This window comes from Manis javanica, chromosome 6, assembly GCF_040802235.1.
Source record: "Manis javanica isolate MJ-LG chromosome 6, MJ_LKY, whole genome shotgun sequence".
Taxonomy (NCBI): domain Eukaryota; kingdom Metazoa; phylum Chordata; class Mammalia; order Pholidota; family Manidae; genus Manis; species Manis javanica.
The window spans coordinates 106,011,241-106,037,585 of record NC_133161.1 but is presented as its reverse complement, the minus strand read 5'-3'; the positions used below and the strand labels follow the sequence as shown (position 1 = coordinate 106,037,585).

Sequence of the window (26,345 nt, the reverse complement as noted above, 5' to 3'; positions counted from 1 at the left end):
AAATTAGTATGTAGTTATTAACTTTTCAGAACATTTGAGGCATATCTTTTTCTAAATGATTCTTTGCCTTCAGTGTTTGGATGATTTCATAAATGAATGGTTTTAGTATTTAGTCCAAACAATCTTAGTAATCTTAGTAATTTCTTCTTTTGCTCTTATGAGTCTTTGCAATTCAGAGGACAGATAATCATTAATCTAGACTAGTCAAAGTGTGGTCTGCTGACCAATGTCAGGCTGAGCACTAGTAGTTACCGGTCAGTAACAGAAATTGAGAAGAACTATTTAGAAACTTCTATAGTAATATGAGAGTAATTTTATAGTTATGGAGCCTAATAGAAAATGGGATTTTGTGTGTCTTTTTAATCCATTTTTCTAATAATTCCTTTTTCCTGCATTTTTTAATAGAATTATCCATGATATGTTGGGAAGTTTGACAGTTGTTTATATTTTCTCTCCATTTTCCACACTGGGAGAAGGAGGCAACAGAGGTTTGTTTTTGTTTTCATTTTTGTCTGTTCTATTTGTGCACCTACATAATTTAAATCTCGAAAAAGTTATTTTGATATGTGTTTTAAAATTATTTATAACAATTTTCAGAGCAACAAAATGGTGGACTAGGAAAACAAGCTCTCAGTCCCCCACAGAAACAACCAGAAAAACAGTTTGTCAGAACCAACTGTACAGGTTCTCTGGAAAATAGTCAGAGGCTCCCAGGGAGCATGCAAATGCCCAGTCAAGGAGAGCCATCGTCAAGTAGTACGTAGGTTTCGTGGCACTGCTACTCGTCCTTGCACCACACCCTTCCCCGTGCAGTGGCAATCTTGGCCTTGAGTAGATGGCAGCCCAGTCCCCAGATCTACCCCTCCCTTGAACCGGAGGCACCTGAGCAGATGTTATTTACAAATTATTGTGCACACCTGGTCTAAATCGTCTGGGGATTCCTAAAGGAATGACAAGGTACTCACTCTGTTACATGACTTGGAAAGGTGAAGGGCAATGTTTGTAAAAGCTACAAGGTCACTACATCTCACAAACACCTGGGGCAAGAGATGGTGAGTGGACATACAACGGGCCATCAGAGGCACAGAAGAGAGGCTGGGACAAGATACTGTGGGAAATATTTAGGACACTCAAAGACATCCAAGTATACAGAGTAATTTAGAAAACCGCTTGCATGACCTTAGAAGACATGCTCAGGAAAGTGCTGGGAAGACTTTCAGCTTTCAGCTTTGGGTGAGCCCTGACCTCAGAGTGAGCTTCCCTGAGTGATTAAGGAATGTCCCAGCACAGTCAGTCTTCAAAGACTGGAAAGTTGACTGTTTTCTTTCTTTTTATTATTTGGTGTTTTTTGTTTATTTATTTCAGCTCCTGGCATTCAAGAAAATCTCTTTCAAAACATTAGCAGAACATGAGTGAAAGAAACAGAAACTTCAATGATCACCCAGGACAAGAAACAGTCTTTGTAAAAATAGTCTGGAAAAGTCTTAAATGGACTTTTGGATTGATGGACAACTGTAGCCATCAATTACTAAATACAGCCACAACAAAGCAGATCCTGGGAAACAGGGAGAACCTAATTTCCAGAATTACCACATTGTGACACTAGAGTCCAATTTTTGACTAAAAAATCACAAGACATACAAAGAAAAAGGATAAGATGACTCATTCAAAACTTTAATTCAAGTAAATTCAAAGAAACCATGCCTGAGGAAGCCTATTGGTACCATATATATTAGAAAGAGACTTTAAAACAATATCTCAAATACGTTCAAAGAGCTAAGGTAAAATATGGGAAGAGAAATAGAGGAAATAAGGAAGACAATATATTAAGGAATTGAGAATATAAACAGATATACAAGTTATTAAAAAGAACCAAATAGAAATTGTGAACCTGAAATTATAACTACAGTGAAAAAATTATTATAGGGGTTCAACAGAAGAATGAGGAAAGAAGAGTCAGTTAACCCGAAGATAGGCAATTGAAATTATCAAGTCTCAGAAACAGAAAACACAGAATAAAGAAAAATGAACAAAGCCAAAGGGACTTGTGGGACACTATAAAGTAGATCAATGATAGTCTCAGAAGAAGGAAATAGAAAAAGACACAAAGATTATTTGAAGAAATGATGAAAAACTTCTCAAATTTGATCACTTGCATGAATCTACAGAGCTCAATGAACCCCTCCAAAAAAAACTTGCACTAAGCAACACTACAATTGACATGTCAAAAGACAAAGACAAAGGGAGTGTCCTAAAAACAGCAAGAAAGAGGTGACTTGTAATATAAAAGGAATCCTCAGTAAACTTATTAGCAGATTTCTCATCAGAAATCATCTTTGAGGTCAAAAGCAGATGGATGATATATTTGAAGAGATGAAAAAAAAGGCGTCATCTGAGAACCCAGTATCTGACAAAATAGTCCTTCAAAAATGATGAAGAAATTAAGATATTCCCAGATTAACAAAAATTGAGTTGAGTTCAGGTTTACTACTAAACCTACCCTACACAGAATACTAAAGGGAGTACTTAAGGTTGAAATGAAAGGAGGCTAGACAATAACTTGCAAGTATATGGAGATATAAATACCTCCAGTAAAGGTAAATACATAGGCAATATAAAATGAGTATTATTATAATTTTCCTTTGTTTAACTCTTTGCATTTTACTTTGTGCAGTACTTAAAAGATAAATCTATAAAAATAATCATAAATCTATGCCTTTGGGCACACACTGTATGAAGATATAATTTGTGATATCAATAACATAAAAGGAGAGGGTTGGAGCTATGTAACAGTAGAATTTTATATGCGATTGAAATTAAGATGGTGTCAATTCAATTTAGATTGGTATAATTTTACAATGTTATATGTAATCTCCATATTAACCACAAGGAAAATATCCATAGAAGGGAGTCAAAGCATGTCACTACAAAAAAATCAAGTAAACAGAAGATAGGAAGGTAAGAAATAAGATTCAAAAAGACTATTAGAGTAATACAGAAAACCATAAAATGGCAGAAGTCCTTCCTTATCAGCAACTAGTTTTTCTTTTATTGATGTATCACTTATATACAATCTTACATTGCTTTCAAATATATAACGCAATGATTCAATAGTTACCCAAATTATTAAATCCTCAACCCCATTAGTGTAGTTACTATCTGTCAACATAGGAAGATATTACAAAATCATTGGCTATACTCTTCATGCTGTACTACCACCCCATGACAAACTTATACTGTGATTGAGGATTTTTGTGCCCTTTTATCCCCCTCACCCTCTCCATCCATCTACCTCAACACCTCCCCCACGATAACCATGAATAACTTCTCAGTGTCTGTTAGTCTACAAATATTACCTTAAATATAAGCAATTTAAACTCTCTCAAGAAGCAGAAACTAGCAAAAATATTTTAAATATATGATCCAACTATATGCTGTCTACAGTGGAGTCACTCTAGATTTAGAGACACAGATAGGCTGAATGTGAAAGCACAGAAGAAGAAACCTCATGCAAATAGTAATCAAAAGAGTAATGGAATAGCTATACTAATATCAGACAAAATAGACTTTAAATGTAAAACTGCTACAAGAGACAAATAGGACACTGTATGTTGATAAAAGGGTCAATTCACCAAGAAGCCATAAGAAACAAACAAACAAAAAAGCATACACACAGTGAACATCAGAGTCCCAAAATACATGATGTAAACACTGACAAAACTGATGGGACAAGTGAGCAGTTCTACAGTAGCTTGGAGACATCAATATCCCACTTCTGATAATGGATAGAACAACCAGGCATAAGAGCTAAAAGGAAATAGAGGACTTGAATAACATTTGGACCCAACAAATACAGACCCCTCACTCAATGATAGAATATACATTTTTCTCAAGGGCACATAGAACATTATCCAAGGTAAACACTTGTGAGACCACAAAACAAGTCTGAATATATATAGGAAGATTGAAATCATACAAAGTTAGTCTTGTATTTCATCAGATCACAATAGGATTCAACTAAAAATCAATAAAAGGAGAAAAACAGGAAAACTCACAAATATGTGAAAATTAAACAACACAATGGGTCAAATACTGGTTAACAAACCAATGGGTCAAAGAAGAATCACAAAGGAAATTAGAAAATACCTTGGGGAGATGAAAACAAAAAATACCAAACCTTGTGGAATGCAGTGAAAATGTGCTAATAAGGAAATTTATAGCTTAAACATATACACTACACAAGAAGATCTCAAATCAATAACCTAACTTTACATCTTAAGGAACTAGGAAAATAAAAGCAAACTAACCACAAAGCTAGAAGAAAGAAGGAAATAAAGATTAGAGTGGCAAAAAATATAATACAGAATGGAAAAACAATAGAGAAAATCAATGAAACCAAAAATTGGTTCTTTGAAAAGATTTTAAAACTTGACATGGCTTTAGCTATGGGGACTAAAAAGAAAACAAGACTCAAATTATTCAATTCAGAAATGTAAGTGGAGATATTACTACAAATTTTACAAAAATAAAAACATTATGAGTACTATGAACAGTTATACATCAACAAATTTGACAACCCACATAAAATCTACCAAACACACCATCTACCAAATCTGAGTCACAAACCTCTTTACAAACAAAAGTCTTGGACCAAATAGCTTTATTGGTGAGTTCTACTAAACATTTATTAATGAAATAAAACCAGTCCTTCTCAAACATGTACAAAAAAAACTGGAGAAAGGAGCACTTCCAAATTCATTCTCAAGACCAGCATTACCCCTTTACCAAATCCAGACAAAGATACTACAAGAAAAGAAGAGTACACACCAATATGTCTTATAAATATTGATGTGGAAATCCTGAACAAATACTAGCAAACAAAATTCAGCAACATATTAAAACAATTATAAACCATGACTAATAGGATTTATTACTAGTTTGCAAGGATGGTTCAAAAATGAAAATCAGTGTAATATATCACATTCATAGAATAAAGGGGAAAAAGTCACATGGTCATCTCAACAGACAAAAGAAAAAGGTTCAATTAACAAAATTCCAGTTTCTCATTATAAAAACTCTGAATTAACTAGAAAAAGAAGGGAACATCCTCAAAATAATAAGGGCCATATGTAAACAACTCACAGCTAAGATCAGACTCAATGGTGAAAAACCAAATGTTTTTCCTCTAAAATCACAAACAAAATTAAGATGCCTGCTTTCACTACTTCTATTCAACAGTTTTAGAAGTTCTAGCCAAAACTAGACAAGAAAAGGCTTACAAGTACGAAAAGAAGTAAGATTATCTCCCCCTACTTCTGACAACTACTGATCCTTTTACTGTCTCCAAAATTTAGTTTTTTCTTTTCCAGAATGTCATATAGTTGGAATCATAAGTATCGTAGTCTTTCAGACTGAGTTCTTTTACTAAGCACTATGCATTTAAGGCTCCTCCTTATCTTTTCATGGCTTCATAGTTCATTTCTTTTTAGTGCCAAATAATATTCCACTGTCTGGATGTACCACAGTTTATCTATTCACCTACTGAAGGACATCTTGCTTCCTTCCAAGTTTCAGCAGTTATTAATAAAGCTACTACTAATGTCTGCATGCAGTATTTTTGTGCAGACATTACTCCTTTGGGTAAATACCAAGGAGTGTGATCGCTGGCTTGTATGGTTAAGAGTATGCTTAGTTTTGTAGGAAACCATGATGCAGTATACCAAAGTGGGTATAACTTGGTGTATTCCTTAAACCAGTGAACTCATCTGATCTTGGTGCTTTCTGTTTTGGAAGGTTACTAATTATTGATTCAATTTCTTTAATAGATACAGTTGTATTCAGAACTATTTCTATTTCTAACCAGTTCTGTTCCTTTTGTGTGTCTTGAAAAATTATCTTTCATGGAATTGGTCCATTTCATCTAGATTATCAAATTTGTGGGCATAAAGTTGTTCATAGTATTCCTTTATTTTGTACACATATTAATATTTACAGGGTCTGTCTTGATGTCCCCATGTTTCATTTCTGTTGTTAATAATTTGTATCCTCTCAGTTAGCCTGGCTAGAAACTTGTCTGTGTCACTGATATTTTTAAAGTGGCATCTTTGGGTTTTGTTGATTTACTCTATTGTTTTCCTGTCATCAGTTTTGTTGATTTCAGCTCTAATTCTTTTTTTTTATTTCTGCTTATTTTGATTTAATTTACTCTACTTTTTTTAGTTTCTTAAAAAACAAAGGTGAAAACTTACATATAGATTAAGATCTTTCCTCTTTTCTAATATATGAACTTGTCACAGAATTATTATTAACAATAGCCAAAAGGTGGAATCAACTGATGAATATATAAATAAAATGTGAAATATACTTATACTGGAATATTATTCAGCCTTTAAAAAGAATGAAACTCTGAGACATGATAAAACATGGAGGAACCTTGGAACATTATTCTAAGTGAAATACACCAGACACAAAAGGACAAATATTGTATGATTTTGAATATAAGCCTTGCATCGGACTCAACTTCTTGACAGTAATGTCATCAGCAGTCATGCCTAAAGCACTCACCTGGGTCCATACCACTGTGGCAAAGCCCCCACAGACACTTCCCCAACCAGAGCCAGTATTGTAGCTGGACTGCCCTGTCCTTATTATGAATGCAGGACACAACTCAGCAACAACCATCAGGGAATTTGAAACACAAGATTAATTACCCACAAGTCACACATAGCATGCCCAAAGGCCACTGGGAAAGGTCATGGGTAAAGACAGAAGGAGGAAGCACAGACCAGGGGTTCTCCTTCACTGGAGTCTGAATGTGGAGTGTTTAGAATTTCATGGGTTCACTCTTGATTGGTGAATTTAAAACACAATAACAGAAATTAAGGTATGGGGAGGGAAAAGCAGGGTCTTTCAAAAGGTCAGTTATCTAGGTCACCCAAGGCTTTCTAAGAGGGGAGCTAATGGGTAGGGGAAGGCCTGGTTTCTTATCTAGTTGTTTTACTAGTAACTGTAGCATGCAGCTGTCACTGTGTTTACTCAAGCCAGGAGTTGGAAGTGGAGACTATGCAATCAGAAGCTTAATGTCAGGCATTTTCATTATAATAAGGTACATAGAAAAGGCAAATTTATAGAGATTTACGGCTGAATAGAGATTACCAGGGTTTCGGAGGAGGGAGGAATGAGGAGTTTGAATGGGTAGTTTCTGTTTGAGATGATGAAGAAACTCTAGAAATGGATGGTGATATGATTACACAACATTGTGAATACACTTAATACCCTTAATGCACACCCACAAGGGGTTAAAGTGGTACATTTTATGTTACATATATTTTACTACAACAAAAATGAATAAAAACTTTTTCAAAAACATGTAGACATTTCATTCATTTCATCCAAACTGATTTATCCTTTGTCACATATTATTCTTGATTACCTTCCAATTTTAAGCTCTTATGACCCCTTATTCTGATCATCCATTGTGGCATCGATGCTAGTCTTTCCTTTTTATGATAGCTCTTTTTCTTATGAAGATGATTATTCTACAACATGATTTTAATGGCTACATAGTAGGGAATTATACAGATGTAGTCTATTTCTTCAATGTAGGTCATTTGGGTTATTTCTAAGTTTTAATATTATACATAGTATTGTAGTGAATATTCTTAGTCCAGGATTTGTTGGAATACCTAATTATTTCCCAATGTAATTTAAATGAATTTCAATTGTTCCAGAAGTAGAAAAATTACATTTATATATATCTTCTTACCTTAATCTATATGCATATCCATGTCCATATCTCCATATCTATCATGACAGAGAAAGAGACATACAAGAAAATTGTGCTGATTTATACTCCTAGAAGTCCAAGGAAGTACAAATTTCCCAGCACTATTAGCAACACTAGGGAATATCATGTTTAAAAAAAACCTAATTTGAAGCACTTGATTTATATACCTCCTATTTCTGGCAAGATGGAAATATTTCTATACTTGTACTAGACATTGATATATTTAAAATTCGTTTATTGTCTATCCATGTGTTTTATCATGCTTGTATTAAAAAATTGGCCTTTTTAAAACTAACCTGAAGAATTATCTTAAAATATAAATTGTGTATTGTGCAGAAAAGAGTTATAATAGCAGGTTTGAGACTGCAATCCTTAAGAGAGGCCAGCTTGTAAGGAAGGCCATTGGCGGGCACCTGGGAACTTATACTTCTGGGATTTTCTCACCATTCCCTAACTGATGAGAGTGTCTCACCGCACTGAAAATGTTTATACAAGACTGTGGTTTATGCTGCCCACCTGCTTTTCTTCTGAGGGTTTGGAATATTGGTACATACTAGGCAGAGGGTGCCCTCAGGACCAGCACCAATAAAACCCTTGGGTACTGAGTCTCCAGCAAGTTTACCAGGTAGAAAACATTTCACATGTGCTGTCACAATTTTATGCTGTTTGGGATTAGCAAGGCTTCTATGACTCTATTAGGAAAGAGTCTTAAAAGCTGGCACTTGGTCTCCTCTGGCTTTACGCACACACATTTCCCCTTTGCTGATGTTGTTCACTATCTTTTCTTGGTAATCATCTCAGCCGTAAGTGTGACTAAATGCCAGTTCTCCAGAGAAACAACACCCATGGGAGTAGAATAGGGGACCCCTACAAAGTGATCATTAATCTTGGAATTCATGGACATATTGTTTCCAAGATTTACATTTTTATATTACTTTTTATATTCTTTATGGTGTTTTTTGGTCCAAAGAAGGTTGGATATGTGCAAATCAAAACCTCAATCCCAGGTTTGCCCTTTCTTAAACACTTCCTGCCAAGATCCTTCCTACTCCCGGCTTCATGTGCACCATCACTGTCATGCTGCGCACAATCCTGGTAGTACTTAAAGGCTAGTCTGGAAGGAAATTATTAATACAGGTGCTTTTTTAGACAGTACCTGCTATATTGTTCAAGTTTCTAAGTATTACATATTTTTAGTCTCTGTACCTATGAAGAAGACAAATTCTTTAAATAATTCGGGCATGAAATATTTGTCAAGATCAGCTGTGGACTGTGAATTCCAACTCAACTCCATAAGTGGTGTAAATTCCTCCCAGCTCCTTAAAATAGTTTATAGCTTCTACTTTTCAATGTTATGAATTTTCTTCTTTTCCTGGTTTTTGTAAGTAGGTTCTTAAATGAGGGGATGGGGAACTGAAGCATGGGCTCCAAGCCAGACAGGAATTTTTAAATGGCAAATATTTTAATATATTTCCTACCAAAGATGTTTTCCATGCAAAATCGTTAACAGAAATCTTCCACAGCAATCTTTAAAAAATCTTTAACAGAGAATGTAAATTCTAGATTGTAACTGTTAATACAGGAACATTCATACACCTCAGAAGGAAAAGATACAAAGAAGGGCTTTTAGGAGATTTTGTCCCTTTTTTTAAAGTGACTCAGGTAATTTAGTGGAAACTCTTAAAAGACAGGAAAATTATTCCAATTAATTAGAAGTAAAAATGGCTTTTATGTTTTTTTATTTGATTCTGCTTCTGCAGAGTAAAATTAAATATCTTTATACAATTAAGTCTCCTGGTACAAGCTGCCAAGTATGCAAATAATCTTGTCCTTTTTAGAACATGCTGAAGAGCGCCATTTGTGTATTAAATGGACAAGAGAGGGCTTCAGAACTGACAAGTGAGGGTCATGACAGGAAAAACAGAACCTAGTGCCCCAGGGAAGGGGCAAAGTCAACACAGGTAAAAACCGTATGAAGGAAGCACTGCAGGCAGCAACCCAAAACCCCCCGAGGAAAATAGCCCATGAGACAGGCCATGATAACACCTAATCTCTGAATCTGATTTCTGAACAAAATAAGAAAGAACTGCAAGTCTTTCTTTCATGATGTCTCTGTTCTTGAGTTCTAAATTTTGATCTCTCTTTTGGCTGGAATCTTTCCTCAGGGCGTGTGTTAAATAATGATACATAGGCAGTTTATTTTATGACTCATTTTCAAGGTATGTCTTCTGTTCATTTTCAGATGTTTTTAAAAAAGTGCCATGTTATAAAATTCTTGCTTCACAGTTCTGATTCCCAGCATGGTGGAATATGGAAGTCAACAAATCCTATCTCCAAAAAGCTACTCTAAAGTGGCTAAAACTGTCAAAAAACATCACTGGATTCAACACTGGAAATTGACCAAAGGCACACACCAAACCAAAAAGAATATTGAATTTCAGGCTGGAACAGCATGAGTCTTTTGCATTCTCACCTGGAGTTCCTCCCATCCGTTTCCCAGCACCACTGCCAGTGGGCACTCGACCAGGACAGGACACTCTGAAAACCAGCCCCTTTGATGGCACTGGTAAAGGACACTCTCTTGACTGTGAGTATTGTCAGCTACAGTCAGGATTTCTGTGGCAAGCACATGGGGAAAACTAGCAGCTTGCCTGGGTTGTAGTTCTCTTTGGAGCACGCAGTGGCCCAGACTAGCATTGGCTTAAAAAGGAAGTTTGGGAAGGTAAGATGGCCACTGGGGGTCTGATAAACTGTACATATGTACTGGTTGACTGGAGACTTGCACACGCCCAGCAGAGATCAGAGCGCACCCAAGACAACAGACAGGGCTGGCCAGCGGAGCCTGGATACTGAAGACTATAGACAAGATGAAGGGAGTAAAATGAAAGTAAAATTTGGGGCAGGCTTAAAAATAACTGGATTTACCCAAAAATGAGTCCATCAACACTGAGCAAAAGCCTTACTGGTTTGAGGTCTGTGAGCCCATCTCCAACAAATTAAGTTCCATATCCACAGGTCATATCACATATCCCTGAACAGCCAATCTTTAAAAAACAAATTAAGCAGAGATATGAAAATGTACATTGTGGAAGAACAAAGCCTTTATAATTTAGTCCAGCCATGTAACCAAAAACAAAAACAAGAAGTATAAAACAGTAAGTGTCAGGGAGAAAAAATGTATGAATATTGGATTGTGACAAAATGCTATCTAACATGTCTAATACTCAACCAAATATTATAGCACATGCAAAGAAAGAAAAATTTGCCAAATATTCAGGAGAAAAAGCAGTCAAAAGGAAATGTCCTGAGTGCCATTAGATAATGGATTCATTAAAGCTTTCAAAGTAGCTATTGTAAATATATAAGGAATGAAAAGGAAACCTTGTTAGAAAAAGAGAACCAAGGGTGAAGACAAGAAATCCATAAAAATAGAAACTCAGTGAAGAACATAGAAATATATTTTTTAAAGAATCAAATGGAAATTCTGGAATTGAAAGGTACAATAATTAAAATGAAAAATTTTGCCAAGGGATTGAGTGACCGATTTGAGATGGCAGAAAAAACATCAGTGAGCTTGAAGATAAATCAACAGACCATCCAATCTGAAGGACAGAAAGAAAAAAGGCAGTGGGATGACATTGAAAATATTGAAAGAAAAAGTTGTGAAATGAAGGCAAACCTAAGAGATTAGTAGTTGTGTGGAGGTGAGGGTGAAAGGGGAGATGGAAAACATAATCATAATTCATGTTTTCTCAAATACTAACAAGTTTGATTAGCTTTTCATACATTTATTGGCCATCTCTGGGTAAAATTGCAATATTTCCAGAATCTTTCACCTGGCCTTGTTGCATCTCCATATCAATAGGTTTTTCCAAGGGGTAGAAAGATCAAGGCACCCACTTTACTGGATGTGCATTACAGGAATGGGTGCAGCAATTAGGAATGAAGTAGAAGTTTCCTGTACCATATAACCCTACCAGGTCAGTCATGATAGAGAGGTACAATGGTTTGTTGAAATGTGGCCTGAAATCAGACACCAATAGTCTACGGAGCTGTTCAGTTCGCCTATGGACAGTGCTATGATGTTTGAATGAGAAGCCCCAAAAAGGAGCCTTGATCCCTTTGGACATGCTAACACACTTTGCTGCCTCTCCTATACAATTGTATGTCCAAACCAAAGAGGAGTTGTTGGCAGCAGAGCAACATCCTGCTGCCAGCCCCAACTTCATTAAACCCTAGAGACACTGTTGAGTGGACATGGCCCTGGATATTTCAATACATGGACCAGTGATGGCTGGCCCTTCTGGCACCTTGGGGAAAAGGCCTGGAAGCTGGCCTCATGTGTATTCCTGGAGTGGCAACAGAGTGGCCCCCAAAGATCATGGTAGTGCATCCCAAATGTCCAGGAGGTAAGAGCATCTTATAGGGAAGTTTTGTTTTATGTTTATGGCCAGTGCGTGTACCTTCTGTAGCTCTCTATATTGACCCACCTGTAACTCCCACAGGGAGGGGGGTGAAGATCTGGTATACTAGACCAGGATGAGATCCCATTCCTGCCACTGTTCTATCACAGGATAAATTTCTTGCATGCATCCTACCTGATGGACAAGATTTGCCTATCCTGGTGTCATTAAAACTTATCTTACTGTCCTTAGTGTTATTTTCTTCTATAGTCCCTGTGGTCTGGACCAGCTCCGTGGCTGCAGCTGCTGCATGATGATTGCTCTGAACTCCCCACCCTCCCCATTCAGCTACTGCCTGCCTGTGGAATGGGCAAGCTATGGATTTACTCTGCATAGGACTTCAATCCTAGCTGAATCCTCCAGCTTGAGGATTGTCATGATTTTATTGCTGTTGTTACTGTATATTACGAGTTTGGTTGCAGTGCCCCAGTTTTCTCACACAGAGGCCATTGTGGAAAATGGGGAATGAGTAGATTGTGATGCAAAATTTCTGGAGAGGTGGGCTGTGGGTAAAATTGCAAATATTTTCAGAATCTTTAGCCTGGCCTTAGTTCATCTCCGTATCAATAGGTGTTTCCAAGGAGTGGAGAAAAGTAGCCCATCTCCATATCAATGTGATTACATGGGGAAGTGAGGGCATATCTAGACTGGAGAGGTTGGGTGGGGTCCCTTTTTTGCAGCTGGGTTATGAAAGACATGGGCAAGCAAAAATGGATGACTGCTTGTAAGCAATATATACGGTTCTGCCACTTTATCTCTGCCTTTGACTGATCTTGGTTTCAAAGGCAGTTTGCCCAGGGCTGGGAAAATATTTTCCCCCCAGAGTCACACCATTTATGTAATGAATTTTTAAAACTCTTGGGTATTCTACCAAGTTTCCTCCTGATTAGAAACTTCCTGCTTCATAGAAGGTGGTCTGTATAAATTCTGTAATCTAAGTCTCTGAGAGAATTGTTACTCAGAACATCTCTCACCTTGGGGCTTATCATTTATGAATCATAAGCTCTTAATTTTTTTTATTTTGAGATAATTATAGCTTCCAATGCAGTTGTAAGCAATAATACAAGAAGACACCATTTATCTTTTACCCAGTTCCCCCAGTGGTAGTCATCGGCAAACTCTAGTATAACATACAACGGAAACACGGCCACTGACCCGCAAGGCCCATCAGGTTGCCGTAGAGACGCACCTGCCTCCTCCTGCTCCCGCCCTTTCCGTAATCTCTGGAAACCATTAGTTTGTTTGACATTTCTAATATTTGCTATCTTTAGAATATTACGTAAGGGAAATCATTGAGTATGTAACTTTTGGATTGGCTGTTTTGACCCAACAAAATTCTCAGGACCTTCATCGAGGTGGTTATGTGTACCAACAGTTCAATCCATTTCACTGTTGAATAGTAATCCATGGTGTGAATGGGCCCATTTATTTAATCACCTAATTATTGAAGGACATGTGGGCTGTTTACATTTTTGGCTATTAAAAATCAAGCTGCTATAAATATTGGTGTAGAAGTTTTGTGTGAACATAACTTTTTATTTCTCTGGGATAAAGGCCCAGGGGTGCAGTTAATGGGCTTTATGGTAGTTGCATATTTACTATATAAAGAAACTTTCACACTTTTTCAGAAATGACTCTACTATTTTACATTGCCAACAGCAAAGTATTAGTAATCCACTTTCTCCATATTCTCTACCACCATTTGGTGGTGTCAGTATTTTTATTTTAACCATTTGATAGGTGTGTAGTGATGTCTCATTGTGGTTTTAATTTACATTTCCTTAATGGTGTTGAACATCTTTCACATGCTTACTTTACCATCTTTAAGTCCTCATGACATTTTCAGTAAAATGTTTTTCAATGTCTTTTGCCCATTTTCTACTTGAATTGTTTCATTACTGTTAATTTGGGAGAGTGCTTGATTTTATATACAATAATTCTTTGTTGGATGTGTGGGTTGGGAATATTTTTTCTCCCATTCTGTAGCTTGTCATTTCATACTCTTAACAGGGTCTTTTAATTTTAATGAAATCCAATTTACCAATTTTTCCTTTTATGGATAATGCTTTTGGTGTCATATCTACCCCTAGATCTGCAAGATTTTTCTGCTATTTCTTTTCAAAATTTTCTTATAATTTTGCACTTATATTCATGACCCATATTAAGTTAATTTTTTTTAAAAGTATTAGACCTTGTTTGAAGTTCATTTTAATTCCTATGAATGTCTACTTTTTCTGGCATCATTTGTTTAAAAAATCTATCTTTTAATTGCTTTTGCACCTTTATCAATAGTCAGTTGGTAATATTTGTGTGGGGCTGTTTCTGGATTCACAATTCTGTCCCATTGCTCTGTGTGTATCCCTCTCTAATACCACACAGTCTGATTACTGTAGCTATAAAACAAGTCTTGAAATTGGGTAAACTGATTCCCCTCACTTTATTCTTCTTTTTCAAAATTCAGAATAAATAAAAATTCTTTTTGCTTCTACATGCAAATATTTCTTATCTGTGTCTAAATATTAATAATCTTGTTTATGCCTACAAAAAAAGCTTACTGTGAATTTGGTAAGAATTGGATTAAACTTGTATATCAGTTCAGGGGGAATTGACATCTTTACTATGTTTTGTCTCCAAAACAATGAAAATGATATGTCCCTCTCTTCTTTAAGCCTTCTTTCATTTATTTCAAATGAGTGTACATGTGAAGAGAGTGGATGAAAGTCCTAGTTCCCTACACAGAGGGAGAGGGGAAGGTTCCATCATGGCCTGGTGAGCTAGGAGCCCCACTGCTTTGCTGATACGAGTGGAAATAGGATCACCATTTTTTCTGCAGTATTAAGCTGGAGTTAGAGGCATTCGCAAAAAGTTTTCTCTTAGTAGTGAGACAGGGACCATGGGCCTAGACAGAGTAGGGTGATGGCCTCTGGAAAAAAACAAAAGCAAGATAATCCATTGTGAGATTTGCTTTGGCCTGCTGGGGGGCCAAAAGTTATTTCTTTTCAAAATTTTCTTATAATTTTGAAAGTTATTTTTCTAACTTTACCCAAGTGCTGCTTTTCTTCCTCCAGCCCTAAACAAATGATTTGTTGCAACTTGGGCAATGTAGCAAGCAAGCCCAAAACACCATAGTAAAAACAAGAAGGATTCCATCTTAAAACCTAATTAGTTAAAAAGTAAGTTTCTTAACAAACAGACAATAATTCAGCCCACCTTGGGAGCAAGCAGGCAGCCTTGAGTGGTAACGCTCCAGACCAAGAAGCTGCTAGCCTGGGAGGAAATCAGAGCAGTAAGATTCTTGTAAATAACCAGGGAGACTAATAAGAAACTTAGTATTTCTTCAGAGGTATTTGGGACCACTTAGCAGGTGTGCATCCCTAGCCCTTTGTCTCTCAACCGTTATAAATCCCCTAAACAATGCACCAGCGGCTCTCTTGTCCCCTCCTGGCCTGAGCCAGGAGCTCTGTCCTCTTGCTTTCTCTCTAAATAAAAGCCTCTGTCTTGCTCTCCTACCTTGAGTGTTTGGGAAGTTCATTCTTCGGCTCCGTGAACAAGAACCCCGGCATCAGAAGGCTGCACCTTTCCGGGTCCTTTCAGTAGAGAAAGCAGACTTCCTGGGGCTTTTTATGTCTGCACCTGTCAGCACTTCTGGGTCTCCAGCCTCTTCATCTCCAAGTCTCCAATGCATGAGGCAAAAAGACAACCTGGGAACTCGACATTGTTTCATCGCTTGGGTCCCAGTGTCACCTGCCAGTCTGCCTTCCTCTCTCTACCTTTCAAAGTTTTATGTTTCTTTTATATAAAATATCCAAGATTTTTAGCTGTTTTAAACAGGAGGAATAGGGGAAAGTATACCTACCCCGTCTTCCCATAAGTGAAACATGAAATCTTAATGTAATATCCATTTTATTCTTTTATGTGATTGCTTTATGTTCCACTTAACAAGCCTCTTAAGGTCACAGTAATCATTTTCTGCATTAATTTATTATTACTGCCTAACAAATTACCAAATTAATTGACTTAAAACAGCATGCATTTATGTTTTTCAGTTTCCATGGGGCAGGAGTCTTGGCACAGCTTAGCTGGGTCCTCTGCTCAGAGTCCCACAGAGCTGAAATCAGGGCTGGAGCTGGGGGTCTCCATCGAGGGTTATTCAGGTTGCTGACAGAATTCAGTTCCTTTCGGTTGTAGGACTGGGACCTTTGGCTCCAAGAGGCTGGCCTCTCCGTGGTCAGTCCACAGATGGCTGTTTGCCTCTCCAGGACCAGCAGGAGGCTGTCTCTGTGTTTTGAACCTCTCCCTGAGGAGGCCTGGGCCTTCTCTTAGAGGGCTTGCTCATCTGGTTAGGTGAGGCCTAAGCAAGATAATCTTCCTTCTGATTAACTTTAGTCAACTGATTAAGGAACTCAATTACGCCTTAAAAAGTCTCTCACCTGTCAGATAAGCTAATCAGGAGGGTAAAATCCCCTCATTTCATTAGTCCCACCCACATTCAAGGAGAGGGACTTAAGCAGGGCGGGAAGGCGGGAGTCTTGAGGGTCACTGTAGAATTCTTCCTGTCACATTTCCTGTGTTTTCCTTAAGGTTTAAGTTCACACATCAGACTTCAATCAGAAAGTGATATTTATATATCACATGATGTAGACATACAACTTCATTCATTCTTCCCCGTGGGGAGCTGTGCCTGCCCCGTTGTAGGGTGGCTCTCCCCCCGCGGTTATCTGCACTAACACATCTGAGATGAATCACATGGAGCCGTACGTGCATGCTTGTGTTTCTGTGGTCTACTTAGTCCACTGGTCAATTTGCCTGTATCTATCCCTGTCCACATTATCTTAATTTCTATCCACATGAGCTCTGATGATCTGGAAAAACGACTTCTTTTTTTTGCTTGAGGAGTACTTTGGTTATTTTCAGGCCTTTGATTTTTCATATTAATTTTAGAATCAGTTTGTCAAGTGACAAACTCTCTGAGGGCTCTTGTTAGAGGCAGTTTATCTGTAGATGAAACTGTGAAAATTTTTATCTTTATTAGCACATCTTCCTATTTATAAATACAGTAAACACCTCCATTTATTTAAACCTTCTTTAATCTTAAATTATATATGATGTGCTTCTCACAAAACTGGAAATAGATTATTTTTTTCCTTAAGTAATTGTTTCTGTTCTAATTGTTGCTGCTATTATAAATGGCAGCCTTAAAGAATAAATTTCTAACTGTGGCATGCAGAAGTACAATTGATTTTTTAATATCTTATATTGGACCAATAATGAAATTCTTATTAATGTTAATGTGTCTAAAGATTATTTTTAAATAAACATACCATCTAACAATAGTGACAACTTCATGTCTTTTCAAGACTCATACCCTTTATTTACTTCTTTTTATCTTAATGTACTGAGTAGTGTTTCCAATAAAATTTGGAATAGTACTGGTGATAGTGGACACTGTTGTCTCATCCCTGTAATGTCACAGAATAATTTTTTGTGAGTTTTTAAATATCCTTTTCAAATTAAGGAAAAGTCCTTCTTTTTCTAGCTTGCAAAGAGTTCTTTTTTGATGATATACACATTCTGAACTTGACCAAATACTTTTTTCACATGTATTTATAAATATTTTCTCCTTTACATCTTTAATTTTGATGCATTATTTAATTAATTTTCTGACATTAAATAATCTTTGCTTTCAAAAACACAAACAATTTGGTGACAGATTTCATTTTATATATTTTGGATGTTTTGTTCTCAATGTTATTAATGTTGGACAATTTTGCATTTATGTTTATTAATAAAATTGGTCTCTACTATTCTTTTTATGGATTTCATGGTTTGATATAAAGTTAAGCTCAACTCTTAGGATGAATTATGGTATAGTCTCTGTTTTCCATTTTCTAAAGTGTTGTAAGACACTGAATTATCTGTTCTTGGAACACTTGATAGACCTCTCCTATAAAGCATCTTGAATTTTTGGATTCTTTTTAGGAAGATTTTTCAAACACTGATGCAATATTGTTAATGCTTTTTAACCATTTCAGATTTTATCTTTATAGCTTACATTTTCCAGGAATTTGTCTTACTTTGTCTGTTTTAGTTTTTAATTCACCTCTCTTCAATATCCTCACATAATTAAAAATGAGGCACAGGTTAATAAAAGTCAGGCATGGAGACGCCTATTCTCACTCCTTTCTCAGTCATCATTCTTTATTCCTTGCTCCCAAATACAATTATTTTTATTAGTTGTTTTTTAATTTGCCCAGGGTTTCCTTTTGCAAACACAACATACACAAATTTATTTTTATTGTATCTGTTTCTTCAAAAGGTGTTTATGAACCCTACACTGTTGAGCTGTGTTACCGGCAGCAGTCTGAAGGCAGATGAGGGGAGAGGGAATGGCTAGAAGATATGCAAAGGGTCGGCTCCATGCAAAGATCATCAGCCCAGGAAGGGCAGGTAAGGCACAGAGAATGGGTGTAGTCTCGGTGGGGCCACCACACTGACCTGTGTAAATAGCTATTTTAAAACATAAATAACTATTTTAACTCTATACAATGCAAGCATCAGCAGCCGTGTGGGATCTAAGTGGTGATTTGGAGCCAGGGGACTACCACACATTACTTGGGAGGTCATGCCCCGTACAAGATGAAGCAGCCACCTCAGGCTTCCTCTTATTTGGGAGATCTTGCAAATTTTTGAATTTGTGTGAGAAGTGATGTAATGAAGGAGATGTTAGAGGAGAAAGAAATCATTGGTCAGGGATGACATCCTCAAAGAGCAATTGCTGCAGAGGAGGGAAGCTCCCAGCTTCCTGTTACCATTAACCTTGTGGTGTTGTGAGTTGTAAAGAGTCAGGGGCAAAAAATGAAAAGTGCACAATCAGATACTTTTAAAAAAACTTACAAGTCTATGGTAGGCAGAACAATGCCTTTCTCCCCCCTCAAAATATCTGCATATCTATAAATATCTGGAATCTGTAAATACTTTAGGTTGCATGGCATGGGGGAAATAAGATTGCAGATGGAATTAAGATTGCTGGTCAGCTGACTTATTATCAGATTTTCCTGGGTTATCTGTGTGAGTCTACAGTAATCAGAAGACTCCTTAGAAGTGGAAGAGGGAAGCAGAGGAGATTCAAAGGGAGATATGACCACAGAAGATCAGAGAAATGCAACGTGAGGGGCCTCAAAGGGCCATTGCTGGTTTTGAAGAGGAGGAAGGGCCGCCACCAGCCCAGGACTGTGGACAGCCTGTAGAAACTCAGACGGCAAGGAAACACGCTCTCCCAAAGAGCCTCCAGAGTGAGACCAGCCCAGCTGACCTCTTGATTATAGCCCAGAAAGAACTGTTTTGGACTTCCGCAGAAATGTAACATAATAAATTTGTTTTGTTTTAAGACATTAAGTCTGGGATAACTTGCTACAGCAACATGGGAAACTAATGCAAAGTCCTCTTTACATGTACTTGTATCTTAAAATAAACTTCTTTGCTTTGCATTTGAATTTTAACTTGTATTTCTGATTTACCAAAAAAGTATCAATCTAAAACTGTATCTGGGTATGATTAAGAAGTACACAGCATGAAAATGTGGATTTGGGGCCTAATGCTATGTTTTAGGATTATAAATTTGAATCAAAGCTGAGTCCCCACATAGTTAATACTAGTGAGGGTCCCCACCCAGAGTCTATTCACAAAGGAGGTTTCCTAGGACAAAATTAATTCTATAAAAAGAAGTTGGTCAGAAAAGTCTACAAATAAAATCATAGCAGGTGGTGAAGAAAGGCAATTTTGAGTATTGTGTAGCCTACATCACAATAATTTACTCAGCCTGGTCTATTGAGGGCTCCTATCTGATTTCCAGCGAGAAGGGGAAATGTAATTGAAAATGTAAATAGCTATTTTAACTATACAATGCAAGCATCAGTGTTCAAGCCAATATCACTTAGCTACCCCTCGAATTAAGCACAGCATAAAGGCAAGAGAAAATTCTTCCCCATTCCGTATAGAGCACATCATGTGTTCATTTGCAAATTCATTCAACTTTATTGAAAGTTCCAGTAATACAGTAACACTGTTTACACTTTGGCAAGTTTTAGCACATTGTGATATTTAGCACTTCTACAGGGCCAGTGGAGGTTGCAGGTAGCAGGGCAGAGGTGCCTGGCAGTAACAGAAGGACACAGACAATACTAGAAGACTGAGAAATGGGCAGCAACAGGATGTGGGCTCAGGACATTTCCACACACTGGGATGCAGTGTCCATGGCAGGAGTGGTCAGTGGGGCCAGAAAGGAGAGTGACACATTATACTCTTCCTTGACTGAGCAATTAATAACACCCTGGAACTGGAGAGAAACAACTGGATGATACTCTGATGCATCTGGATGATGCAGAGGGGTAGGGGAGCAAAGCTGAGGGGAGAATGTAGATGCCATGCAGCATCATATGGACACAACAGGTAAGTAACGTAGCTCAGTACTATCACTTATGTACTTCCTAGCCTTAAGCATGGATGAGGAAACATAGGTTGCATAGGTTTCTGGTTTTGTAGTGAATTTTAGTAATTATTTCATATTGTCCAAACCTGTGACAAACAGTTAGCTTTAAGGACTTTTGTCTCAATCTACCATTTTCCTTTGTCAAATCATGAAAGAATGGATTTAAATGTTTAAAGACTTTCCTATGAGCAGAGTAATATTTCCTTAGAAGCAGAGAAGTGGAAGAGCTGGTCAACAGCGCATATGTACAGATGCCTGTCAGTCAATCACAACAAAGATGATGTTCCCTCCTGCAGCTTTACCAATTGCTTTTCATGAATCTTAATGCTGTATATAGTTTATCTTTATTAAAATATTTCTCCTGATCTTTGTGGGCAGAAAAAGAAATTGCCAGGTTAAATTCCACCACCTAAGTGTCACTGCGTTATTTGTTTGTGGGTATTGCACCCTCCAGCATTCAGAACCTCAGGAAGGTTTTATGCCTACATATTAACAATTTTACTCTTGACTTTGCACAGACACATCACACCAGTTTTCTGAATTAGTTCTGCAGGTTAAAAAAACAAATTCAAAGACACAGAATCTGAGGATGTGTGAGGTGTTTTTTTGCACATCACCAAATACTACGTTTTTGAAGAAAACTTCATGAAAAAAAAAGGCACTTGGTCAAATAAAAATCCAAAGATCCAGAAAAATCAGATTGCTAAATTAAATTTTCTTTAAAAATTTTTTTCTGTCTTACCAATTTTGTATATTTAAATTATCCACCTTTTATTTGCATTTCTCATTATAAATAAATGTATTTTCTTTAATTTCAAATTTGAGCCACGCAAGTGGAAACAGAGATACACTCAGCAGCTATGACAAAAAATCAAACATTTTCAACATTTTGGCACATTTCTTTTAAATATTTTCCTGTACTGTTTACATAGCTAAACTCTATATTTAATGTATGTCCATGTATGTTATTGGCTCTGTTATTTTTAGCTAAATGTTATAAAACAGAATTTCTCCATGTTACTATAAATTCTTTATAAGCATGCTAGGTGCAATAATATCTTCAACAACTAGAATTCATTTCATTTTAATTTGTCAAACATACAATGTTCGGCCCCCTTATATTATATGTCTGCTAATAATTATGCTGAAATGTACTTTTTCTGCATCAAGATTTTTTTGCATTATTTACTTAGAATACTTTCTAGGATGTGGAATTATGGGGGGAAAGACAGAAATGTTTCTAAATTTCTTGCCAAATTGTTTTCTAATAAATTGAAATTAATTGGCATGCACATGAATGCCCACCCCCCACATCTTTTATGATCATCTCTTACCTTTTCATCATCATTTAAGGGGAAAACAATACTTTGCCAGTTTAATAGAGTCAAGATAGTTATGATTATTTTGTAACTTGATTAATTATCTGTTTCAAAAATTGCCAATGAGGACAACTATTTCCATTACATTTTTCACTAGCAGTTTGGCCTCCTGAGGCAAGGATGAAGGTTCTCCCAGGCTTCTTGGAAGGCACAGGCTCCGGGCAGCAAGTGGGAGACCTGAGGAGTATGAGGCCAGGGAAGATGCAAAGCAATGCCAGTGCTTGTCTGAAACACAGAAGCTGCCCATTGCAAGGAGGAAATCCACTTGTCATCCGTGGAAGAGAGAAAAGACAGAGGACTTGGCAGAAAGCCAGCACCCATGCGCCCACAGTTCCTGAGGCTGAAGGCGTGGACCAGGAGCTGGGAGGCAGCCTGCAGGAGGGAAGGTGCGGAGCAGGGACTCGGGCTCCCCAGGAGACACACCAGTATGTTGATGAATTTATGTGCCTGCCAATCACCTTATATTCTTTCACACTTCACCTGTTTGAATGTTTAGTGGGGGGAATGGATTGATGAAAAATGTTTAAGAATGAGACTCACTTCCATGTTTACTTTCCTCAGTCTAGACACCAGAAGACAATAGGTAATTTTACTGAGTTCTGAAGTGAAAGTCATGTAAACCTGGAGCTCTTTACCCAGGCCAAATGGAACCATCATGTCAAGGTGATAGGCAAATATTCTGAGATCCGAAAGAGTCAGAAAATGTATCAGACTCAAGCCCTTCCTGAAAACTTGGTGTGATCACCTTAAAGGGAACAGCACACAAATGTTAATTTTGACTATTTGGACTTATTTTCAGTTTTGTGGATCTGTACAGGCTTTTCTGCTAGGTGTCATTTTTTGGAATAATATTAAGATCAGATTTCTAAGTCTAATAGGATTTACCTACCCAGTGCCTCAGTCATTTTTTAAATGTTATTTTCAAAGATGAGCTATTAGACACTCTCTCTTCTAGTATCCTAATTTTTAAACATTTCATCTGTGCTTATACACCCTTATTTCAAACAAAATAACATTTTATAATCAGTCCTGTAGCTATATTGAGGATGATTCTTTGACATTTCTGCATTTTCATTGATTTCAATGTTTTTGGCTTTTCTTTTCCAATTATAATTTTCTCTTTCTTTTGTCGACATTGACTAATTTTTATTGTTCTGGAGAAAATGCTTCAGTCACTTGTTCATGAAGTACAGTTGTGTATTTGATACTCAACATCTGAAAACATTGTAGTTTTCTCCACAAACAAAGGTCTCTCGGCTACTACCTGGCTGACACTTGCTCCTTCTCAGATGTTGGCTTTCTCTCCAGTGCAACCCAGTTGCTGTTTTGGGGAGTTATGAGAACAATTTGCTTTCTGTTCCTTTATATGTAACCTGATTGTGTTTCTCTTTTTTAGAAGACTTTCTTAGATTTTTCTAATGTGTTCAGTGTACAAATACAATGCCTGTAGCTTCCATTACAACTGTAAATTCAAGAATCATATTCTTTAACTCTGTGGCTATAACAGCCATACCATTCATTCCTTTTTAGGTGCTCCTCACTGAGCCCAGACAATGTGCTGAGGGATATGTACCCAAGATCACAGAGACAGTGAGGAAAACTGAACCAATACGCTTAAACCAATCTGTCCAACTCAGAAGCCTGTGCCAAGATTAGCTTCCCTTGGATCATGGTATATTCATGGCATCTTTCTCTAGATCAGAGGTTCTGGTTTATTCTATGTAGCACTTGAACAGGGCCACAAGGTGCCCAGGTATTCGGTTACACATTATTCTGGGGTATCTGTGAAGATGCTTCTGGATGGGAGTAACCTTTGAATTGGTGAACTAATTACTGCAGATGGCCTTTCCCCGTGTGGGTGGGCCTCCCGCAGTGAGATGAGGTCTGAATAGAACAATAAGGAATTAAGGAAGAATTCTTTCTCTCTGTCTTCAGGCTGAGATATTGATCTTCTCCTGACTTTGGCCAGGGACTCAGACTGGCACTAACACTGCAGGGTCCCCTGGGTCTCCACTGTGCATATTTCAGAACTTGGGACTTCTCAGGCTCCATAATTGCATTAGTCAATTCATATATATGGGAATTAGTTCTGTTTCTCTGGAGGGCACAGACTAATACTGAGGTAATCTGGGATCAGTAGGTGAATTTTATGGAGGCTATAAAGGCCCATGTAATTTTATTCAAATATTTCTTGGGTAAATGTCATATGTATTTTTCTGGTTGAATATCCATAATTTTCATAAAATTCTCAAAGGATTCTCCTATTTAATAAATACTAAGAAACAATGCTGTAGATTCTATTTCCTTTTAAATCTGATTGAAGGCATAAATCTTGTGTTTTCTACACTTCCCTTTTCCTTTGAACAACCTGAGCCTACTGAAGACGCTGGCATTACAGAGGCAGTGTCCTATTTGAATCTGTAGCACTGTGTGCTTTTTCCCTTTAATCTATTGTCAAAAATATAGATTTACACTTATCCAGTTTGGACTTATATGTAACAGGAATTTAAAAGTGCTCTAAGGTCGTTTTAATGGTTACTCTACAGATTTTCATAGTGTTCATGTTGTTTCTTCTTGATATGGGTAGGAGGAATATAGAAAAATAAGTGGAGGCAGGCTCCCGTCTCAGTCCTGGGGTCCGAGGGGACTAAGGAGGGTTTCTCTAGGTGTTTTCCCTCCATGACAACCTAAGTGTGATACAGGTAAAGGCGCCACACTCCTGTGGTTTCTGCACTATTTATATAGACGCTTCTCTCAGAGTCTGCATACTGTCGCCGTACAATGTGCGCCCCGTCCCCCCTGCCCCCAGCTAGGCCCTGCCAGGGGCTTCCTCGGGGGCCGTCTTTTTCTTCCACTTCCTCCTCAGGCTTGTTATTTATTTCCCTTAGAGGGGCTTGTTCCTCAGCTTTGCATACCCTCAATTTTTAATTAATTTATTATTTTGTTGCAGTATATTTGACAGAATTTTATTAGTTTCACATGTACCACATACTGATTCAACATTTATATACATTATAAAATGCTCACCACTGTAAGTGTGGTCACCACCTGTCACCAATGTTATCACGGTATTATTGACTTTATTCCATATGCTGTTCTTTTCATCCTCATTACTTATCTATTTTATGCTGTAACTGAAAGTTATGTTCTTCATGATCCCTTTCACCTATTCCACCCATCCCCCAACCCTCTCCTCCCTGGTAACCTGTTCCTAAATACAGTCTACTCTCTGTATTTATGAGTCTGTTTCTGGGTTTGTATTTGTTTGCACATTTGCTTTGTTTTTTCAGTTCCACATCTAAGTGAAATCATATGGTATTTGTCTTTCTTTGACCTATTGTTTACCTCCAGTTTGACTCCATTGGCAGTAAAGGTAGCAGAAATGCTTTCTCCTTCCTGAAACAAGATGACAACTATTCCTGATGGCCGAAGTTGCTGAAGATTTTCCACCAAACAAATCTGTCTGTCATTTTAGTAAGCATTTGGGGGAAGACAGTAGCTGAGACATAGTCACACTCACTTTCACTGGTCCCCCCTCCTACTGCTGTGGAATCAAGAAGCCCATAGAATATACATTGCGTTTATTCAACAGTATTCCACCTTTGTGGGAGAGAAAAGTAAGCATTCCCTTGTCACTGTGAAGTACCCCTACACAATGCTTTTTTCAGTTCATATTTCTTTCCTAGTACTTGACCTCTAAGCAGAAAGACACTCATAAAGCTGGTTTTCCTCACCTTTGCTCAAGAGCAGTAGCTGTCTGAGTTAGGATTTGTTCAAGTAATGGAATCTTGACTGCCTTTTATGTTATCTTTGGTACACAGGCTGAAGGCTTTATCTTTATCTGTGTCATGATTCTAACAACAAAGTATCTCTAACTAACATATATTGACAGGTAAATCATTTAAAAACAATCAAACAAGAAGCTCTTTTCCACAGTGATTACCTTTCTTAATAGTAATTCCTAAACCTGTCCATTTTAATGATTCATGAAATCACTCCCTAATAGTATATAAAACATGTACCTTCAAGATTTTCAAATTTTATTGTGGTTATAAAACTGAAAAAAAAAATGTTTCCATCTCTCCTCTCACCTGGTAAAGAAATAACAGTTCGAGTTTATGCTGCCCATAAAATAAATAAAAACAGAAACCCACACACAACAGGAATCGATTCTTTTGTCATTTCAAGAGTAGCAATAATGCCTGAATTCAGGAAGGATATCTTACAAC

General features: G+C 37.3%; 1 protein-coding gene and 1 long non-coding RNA gene across 3 annotated transcripts in view; one reads left to right on the top strand and one right to left on the bottom strand.

Moving 5' to 3' along the window:
- Positions 1–26,345, bottom strand: part of LOC108400750 (dedicator of cytokinesis protein 1-like) — a 436,037-nt gene that overhangs the window by 281,212 nt on the left and 128,480 nt on the right. The gene's annotated exons all lie outside the window — the stretch shown is intronic.
- Positions 469–19,638, top strand: LOC140849958 (uncharacterized). Its single transcript, XR_012132448.1, has 3 exons — positions 469–488; positions 18,566–18,696; positions 19,299–19,638. It is a non-coding gene; the product is annotated as an uncharacterized lncRNA (long non-coding RNA).